The sequence below is a fragment of the Polypterus senegalus genome, chromosome 3 (assembly GCF_016835505.1).
Source record: "Polypterus senegalus isolate Bchr_013 chromosome 3, ASM1683550v1, whole genome shotgun sequence".
NCBI lineage: Eukaryota > Metazoa > Chordata > Cladistia > Polypteriformes > Polypteridae > Polypterus > Polypterus senegalus.
Window position 1 is genome coordinate 103,352,371 of NC_053156.1, and position 8,356 is coordinate 103,360,726.

An 8,356-nucleotide genomic window follows, 5' to 3' on the forward strand; every position below is an offset into this window, starting at 1 on the left:
TGCGTAGCGCTCCTGCCTCGCAGTTAGGAGACACGGGTTCGCTTCCCGGGTCATCCCAGCGTGGAGTTTGCATATTGTATGCGTGGATTCCGTCCGGGTTCTCCGGTTTCCTCCCACAGTCCAAAGGCATGCAGGTTAGGTGCATTGGCAATTCTAAATTGTCCCTGGTGTGTGGGTGTCTTTGTGCGCGCCCTGCCCGGGGTTTGTTTCCTGCCTTGCGCACTTGCTAAATATGTATTCAATAATTAATGTGTCAGTGGATGAATCTTTCCTTCCCATTACACTGTAGAGGTAACATATGTTCTAACAGAAAAAAACAAGTACTTGTAAAAGTTAGTATCTGTCAGTCATCTCTAAGACCATGGTTGCATCCCATCCTATCTATGTGTTTTTCTACAATCTAGAAATCATAGTCCATCTTGAAGTAGAAGTAAATAGAATCAATCATAATATTATTTTAAAAAGAAAAAAAAATAACCAACTGTAAAATTTTGTTTGATTTATTGGTTTAATTTTGCAGTCTTAATTTGAATCAAATACTAGTGTTTTGTCATGTAGTTCATTTACTGTTCAGCTGCAATTTCTGTAAATACTTCTGTTTAAATCAAAAGGGAAAGTAGCTAGTTCTTTTTTACAAATCCATATTAACCTGTGTTTTACTGCCATCAGTTCACATCCAAGAAAAGCATAACTCTAGCTAGTGATGATTTTCTGTCATTATTTATGTTGTATGTTCTCATGGTCTTGAACCTTTTGAACAATATTTACAAAACAACTTTTATTTTTTATATTTTTTCTAGCCATATAGCATCAGTAGAAATAACCAAGGAAATGTAAGTGTAAAAAATGTATGTGTGGCTGGTATGCATAGACAGCCCAGCAGTTAAGTTCTAGTCTGGCTTTTTGTTAAATACAGTATGTGACTAATCAAATTGTTTGTCTTTTGTTTTCTGTTCTTGGTATCCATTTCTGGATGAAATTCCCTGAGGCTGGTGATGGGGAGAACAATGCTGAGATTCTGTCTCCAATGACGTGTGCACTGGCTGACTGATTCACTTTGTTATTCTTCATATTGTATCTTAGATGCACAATAGAATTCCCCAGTAGGGACTGGATGGGATTTTGGTCACGGAACCCCAGAGGCTTTTCTCCATTGGAGTTTTTATCCTTTCTCCACAGACCTTCTAATCGTTTAGTATAACTCTTTTATTTGACTGTTTTTCCATTGTTTCCATGTACAACCATTTGTTAAGCACCTTGAATTATACTTTGTATTGGAAGGCGCTGTATAAATAAATGTTGATGTAGTGACATCACCTTTGATTTGTAATACGGTAATACAGTCTTTAGAAGTACTGTAGTACAAAACCAAAGTTTAAGACATCTGCGTGAAATAAGTAAGCAGTTTAAGCAAAAACACTTAGTACAGTGTAGAATTCGTGTTATGTCATCCAACTTAGCGTGTCTTTATGGTGTACAACAATGTAACACACAAAAAACCATAAGAATGGATGTGATTTTAAGCAACTAACTAGTTAAATATAACAGCACGTTTAATGAAGTTCATAATAATGCAAATGTTGGTCACTGAGAACCATTATTTCTATTTCAGATTAACATAAAATCTTTAGGATTAATTATAATGCTTTTATAATGCCATTATAATGCAAAATGGTGGCTCTGAGGCTAGGGATCTGAACTGGCACTTAGAAGGTTGCCAGTTCAAATCCCATCCCATAAACACCAGAAGTGTCTACTCTGTTGGGCCCTCTGTTGGGTATGATGTTAATCTGCATCCAGCCCTGCAAGTAGGCCCTCCAACCTGCAGGGAAAAACTTGGGGGTTTGGTGGCGGAATTGGCACTCCAGCCACCCATTATTCCATTCCATCTGAATTAGTGTGGTGCTGAGGTGTTACCCATTGTATGGCCGCACTTGAGTCCTAATCGGAGATCTTGAGGTGGTTTGTCAAATGGTGGGTGCAGCATTGCACTGTATCAACATATGTTCCAAACCTCTCCTCTCTCTCTCTTAAGATGACATGTTACTGTTTAGTTTGCTCTCATGTGCTACTTCTTTGTTTCATTTAGTGAGAATACATTTTCATTTTTGTTGTGTTGTATTATTGAAGTAACAAGCCATGAAAAATGTGGATAAACACAAAGTTGTGACACTGTTTATTGTGGTATTATATTGTTAAGTATGAATTGTGAACAAAGAAACACCTTTTTCACATACTCTCCGGCTCCTTTTTCATAATCTAATATCACTAATAGCACTTCTGCTTTATGCAGTACTAGCAGAATACCCGCGCTTCGCAGCAGAGAAGTAGTGTGTTAAAGAAGGTACGAAAAAGAAAAGGAAAAATTTTAAAAATAACGTAACATGATTGTTAATGTAATTGTTTTGTCATTGATATGAGTGTTGTTCTCATATCTATCTATCTATATATATATATATATATATATATATATATATATATATATACCCGCTTGTATTTGGCGGCAGCGTCACAAAGTTATTTTCGTCTAGCTGCATCAGAAAATGTACCACAACGCCTGACACGCCTCCTTTTACTGTTTTCTCACAGCTTGATTGTTGCTGTCATATATACAGTATATATATATATATATATATATATACACACACACACATACACATACATATATATATATATATACACACATATATATACACATACATATCTTCATATCTACATATCTATATACATATCTACATATACACATATATATATATATACATACCTATCTACATCATATATACACACACAAACAAATTATATACATGTATATGTGGGTATGTATGTATGTATGTATGTATGCGCACGTGCATTATGTATGTGTGTATGTGTGTGTGTGTGTGTGTGTATATATATATATATATATATATATATATATATATATACACATACATACATATATATACACATACATATACTTGTGTGTATAGCTTTTATATATGTGTGTGTATAGCTTTGGTCACTGAGTGCAAGTGAGAAATAATAAAATATAGTCTATAAGTTATTAAACAGTAAAACATTAACGCTTTTAAGAAGTACAGGTACATTGAGCACTACTGGAGTGGTTGGGTAAACTACATTTTAAAGACTGTGTAACACAACAGGTAAGTAACTAACAGCAGCTAAAATGTATATGGATCATCTCTCGGTAGTAGATCCCTTTTGAAAGGCGCTACACGACGGCTGTGGTATAGAAATTACATTTTCTATGTGAACGCTCAAATTTGTGCCTCTGGTAATGTGCCTTACCGCATTTAAAGAAAATTAGTTTTGTGTCCTCTGCAGTGTTAAGCGAGAAAGGCTTTGGTTTGGGATCAAAGGAAAAAGGTGTAAAGAAAGGAAAGTTGCCTTTTCTTTTATATAGTATAGAGAGATGTGTTCGCTGACGTTATGATCGGCTTTTGGGGACAGTCGCGTGGGTCTTGTGTAGACTGGTGAGCCGCCCCTGCCATTAATCGGCTGTGATGGCACGTGCAAAAGAAAGTGTGAATTGCCTTAATATTATTTTGCCGTGGTGTAGAAAAGGGGTCCCGTGTTTGCACTTGTCTGGGCTATAGCGCAGGGGGAGGATGAACAACATTAAAAGTGCTCACTTTGACTTAAGGCAGAAGCGCAGTCAGCATCTCAAAGGCCGGCACAGCTATGCACGCTGGCTGCTTGACTTTTGCTGGGCAGGAGACCACAGTTTTTGCAGACTCGTTCATGATATCAAAAGTCTCAGCGATCTTTGGAGGTCATTCATATATTATATGATATATATATATATATCAAAATACCCGCGCCTCGCAGCGGAGAAGTAGTGTGTTAAAGAAGTAATGAAAAGAAAAGGAAACATTTTAATAATAACGTACCATGATTGACATTGTCATGAGTGTTGCTGTCATATATATGCCTGCCTAAATAAGTCACCCTCGCTTTGCTCTTACTGTTTTACCGTTCATTTAATCATGTCTAGTGGCGGAAAAATTATAAAATGGAAGGAGGATGGCTTTACCAAAACAATTATTGATGGCGAATCGATTATTTATAAAGCTTGAATTGGTGATCTGTTTTTCTGTGTTAACCTCATATTTTTTCATACTTCTTCTCAAACTAAGGTGGTGCGAGGGTAAAATGAATTGGGATGCGCTGATCAATGTAATCTGCTTGTAATGCAAAGTGTGATTAAATGCATTATTTTTAACGCTATGGAGCACATGCATCAAGCTTCTCAGCTGTGCTTGTGCTAAGAAAAGGAAAGTTTTAAAAATAACGTAACACGATTGTCAATGTGACCTTTTGTAAGTAGTGCCTGGAGGATTCAGTGTGTAGAAACTCTAGAGACAGCGTGTGTATTAACTTGTGGATTTTTCTGTGAGTATTTGGTGGCAGTCTGACAAAGTTGCTTCGGAAGACGGCGTTAGCCGCGGAGCTCAGCTCAGAGCGAAATTAGATGAATGGGAGGGGATATGATGACGTGACTCCCCCACCCGCCTTAACTGTCAATCCCCCACAAACACAGTCTCTCGAATTTGCATAAGCACACCCCTTCACCTACAATTTTAACTTAGTTACAAAGTGATCAAAACTCTCGTTTATATCCTGCGTCCTCTCATTAAACTTGTATCCCGCATTACCTGTGGGCATGTGAAACGCCAGCGGTAGCCTGTATATGAACTTAATTTAAAGTTTAGGTTTACACCTTGCTTTCTTTTCGAGGTAGCATCACTCATGAATATGGTAGTATATGTCACTCGCTCGCTTCTTATTGTTTCGCTGCCTTCTCAATTATATAATGCATGTTTTCTTAAGCGCTTTTTGGAGGTCTTCCTGGTTTTCTACGCACTGCGTTGACAGTCAGTTCACGTGATTACGTGGGAGGCGTGATGATGTCACACGAAACTCCGCCCCACGTCATTCCAGCTCAACTCCATTACAGATAATGGAGAAAAATACCTTCCAGTTATGACCATTAGGCGTAGAATTTCTAAATGAAACCTGTTCAACTTTTGTAAGTAAGCTGTAAGGAATGAGCCTGCCAAATTTCAGCCTTCTACCTACACGGGAAGTTGGAGAATTAGTGATGAGTGAGTGAGTGAGTGAGTGAGTGAGTGAGTGAGTGAGGGCTTTGCCTTTTATTAGTATAGATTCCGAGTTAGGGATGAAGGATGTTCAAGGTTTGACAAAAGATTAATCTTGTTTAGAATGTACAAAATATGTAATGATGAGAAATTTAAGACCTTTTGGAAAAATCATTCTCTTTAATTTTATTTTTATGTAAAGAATATTAACATTTTTATTAATTTCATAAATGCAGCTGGTAACATTGTTGCAAAGAAATGCAACACTTTAAACAATACTTGAGCTCCTTTCATACATACAGCATTATATCAGGAATTTTACAGTAAATTCCCATGTGTGAACAACGCTAGGTCAAGAATTCCAGGAAAGTAAAGAGCAAATTTCCGAGGTCAAGAACTTTTTTGAGCCTCAGTTTTAGTACAAGGGAGGTCCCCTCTGAGCCCCAAACCACAGACACAATGTCACCCAACACAGCTCAAGTTTTAAATAAAGGGTTTTTGTTTGTTGGCAGTAATTTCCTATAATGAACACAGCCACCCTCCTGAAGTTGCAAGCTTCTTTTAAATCGGGTCCTTTGACTGCTTCCATTGTCACAGTATTGGTCATCCGGAGCACTTTTGGTTCATGTGGTGATCAGGGCAGTTGTTCCCCAGCAGCTCCCTCCGGCAGCACACAAGGACCCTGACATGGCTGCCCTTCCAGTCTCCAAGTCCCTTGGCACCCTGTGGGTGTCCTAACTAGGTTCAGCCCATAAGAACACTGTACCTGCCGTGTGGGGAATTGAATTGCTCCCAGCATCCATGTTCACCCAGTCCATAAATTGTAATTCTCATCCCACCAGAATGAAGAATATAAGGCGTTCTGGCTGGGATAAGTCTCCACTCCTGTTGTCCATCCTTTCGTTATGGCTTACTGGTCAGGCAAGAAATCATCCTCCATTCTGGCTGGGATGCCTGTCCTATCTTCGTGGCACTTACACTGGTAATATCCAGGGTTGGCATATACCTGTATGTGTGCAAAAAAAGAAGATTACTGGGTAAAGCACACAAAGTGCTGAGACATATTCACATGACACTGAAATTCATGCAAGTGAACCAATCATAAAAACACTTGGAAAATAATGATTTGATGATTGTTTTGCAAAACATTTTAAAAGTTGTATTCTAGTGATACAGATTTTGAAATTGGGTATTTTTTGTTTATTTACAGTCTAGTATCTCTTTTGCCGAAGCTGTTTACTACAAGCAGAAGGCTGTAAAGTATCACTGAATCAAGGTGGATTAGGGCTTGAGATGGTAATTACACGTTTCATGGAAACTCAGTTTCATGTAGCCATCTGGAACAGTATAAAAATATAGTTACCTACATTTTAATGTAATGCTTCTCATGTTATGTTTTTCAGTTTCTGATTAATAGTGTTGTTTGTGCCTGAAATGCATTTTTGTAGTTCCAGTAGGTGATATAAAATTAGAATGAATAGAACTTGTCACCTGACCAAGTGCTACTTAGCATTGAATTTTCTTGTAGGAAAAAAAAAATTGCACATTGAAGTCTTTGAACACCTTTAAGGATCCGGGCCATCCTATATATTACAGCAGGTTCAGATGTGAATGCTCAAATGCTAGTAAATACCTGAGGTAGTTAACACCATAACAGTATGTGTTCAGGCACCTTTCAAAGACAGACCTGTATATTTTCTGACTGTTAAGGCTTTCTAACACTCTAATATTCCCTTGGATATCTGCATTAGTACTAATCCATCAAGCAGTTTGATTGAACTGTAGTTTTTTTTATCAAGCCTTGTGACTTCCTTATAGTACCAATCTTATTGTGCTGTACATAGAATTTTTTTCTGTCTTGCATTTTTTACGTTGTGCATTGCAGTCATTGAAATTATATAATTGTAAAATTGATTTTGTAAGTAAATTTAGTTAAAGGAATCTGTTAAGTAAATAATAATAGTGTGAGTAAACCAAGCATAAGAAAGTCTAATAAGTGCATCCCTGCTCAATTAAAACAAATCAATTGAAATCCAAGTTTACTTGTCAATAAGGTTTCACACACCACACAATATGTAGTGAAATGCTTAGTTGATAGAATCCAAGGCCGCGCAATAAATAAGAATTTAAAAGGACAGTAAACAATAATACACAACTTTACAAATATCACATAAATATTAAATGGATGAAATAGTAGGCGTTACACCAGAACTGCAGAACATGTGACAAACAAAGAATCAAAAATAACGTATAAACTTAAATAACTAAATATAGGAGAATCAGCAATAGGGCATGATTTGGTTATACATCACAGATCTGTGTTTAATTGTGGGATCTTTTTGAAAGTGTATGGAATTTGAATGGATTTTGACATAGGGGAGCTCCTCTCCATCCAAAGTACTGAGAAATGTATTAAGCTTAATTAAGACCAAACTCAGCCAGTGTACAGGTATTCTGTGTAGGTGTAGCTGAGGTGGTGGTGATCCTAGGTTTACATCTCATCAAGACTAGGTTTAGTGTAGATTTCATAAACGGAAGTAATACAGAAGCATCTCTATATCCTTCCAGATTTATATTATGGTTTGAACCATCATTATGATTCAATTAAACATTGAAAAGAAAATAAATAAAGTATACTCCACACTCAACCATTTCTTTTCACCAATAAGTTTTCTTTCAGACAAAAAAAAAATCTAATTCGTGATCAAGCACCTTTAACAGTTCCAAATACCTTATCTGAATTGAGAGTTTCAGTTATGAGCATTATTAACCAGGGGAATTATCATATAACCATGATATGTCTGAATGAGGAAACATTGATAAATTCCTAAAATGGTGCATGTTCATTATGAGTTGATTGATGACTATAAGTTTACCAAATCTAAGTGAGTATACATTTTAGCATGACTGAGTGTTCTCCAAATTGTTTTTTTTTTTTTTTTGCTTTTTCAACATGATGATTTAAGGTCACTTTGCAAATGTAAGCCATTTTTATTAAAACGATTCACTGCATAACATGATAGCATGGTATAAAATGCTCAAGTGTAGTCAGTGGTTATTTTGAATTGGCAGGAACCCTCATAGCAAGAAGAGCTGTAAGTTTCAAGCCATGCCCATACTTTGTTCAAGTAGACCTTTTTATTCTTCTATTCTTTCACACACAATATGCTGCTTGATATTAATGTAAAAGATTGTACCATATACAATACATGGTTTTTATCTCTGTGCACTCCAAGCAATTAACTGTCACTTCATAA

At 36.7% G+C, this 8,356-nt stretch overlaps 1 long non-coding RNA gene across 1 annotated transcript; it reads left to right on the forward strand.

Moving 5' to 3' along the window:
* The first annotated feature begins 93 nt into the window (after positions 1-93).
* LOC120526807 lies at positions 94-1,307 on the forward strand. Its single transcript, XR_005633168.1, has 2 exons — positions 94-134; positions 801-1,307. It is a non-coding gene; the product is annotated as an uncharacterized LOC120526807 (long non-coding RNA).
* Positions 1,308-8,356: the final 7,049 nt, after the last annotated feature.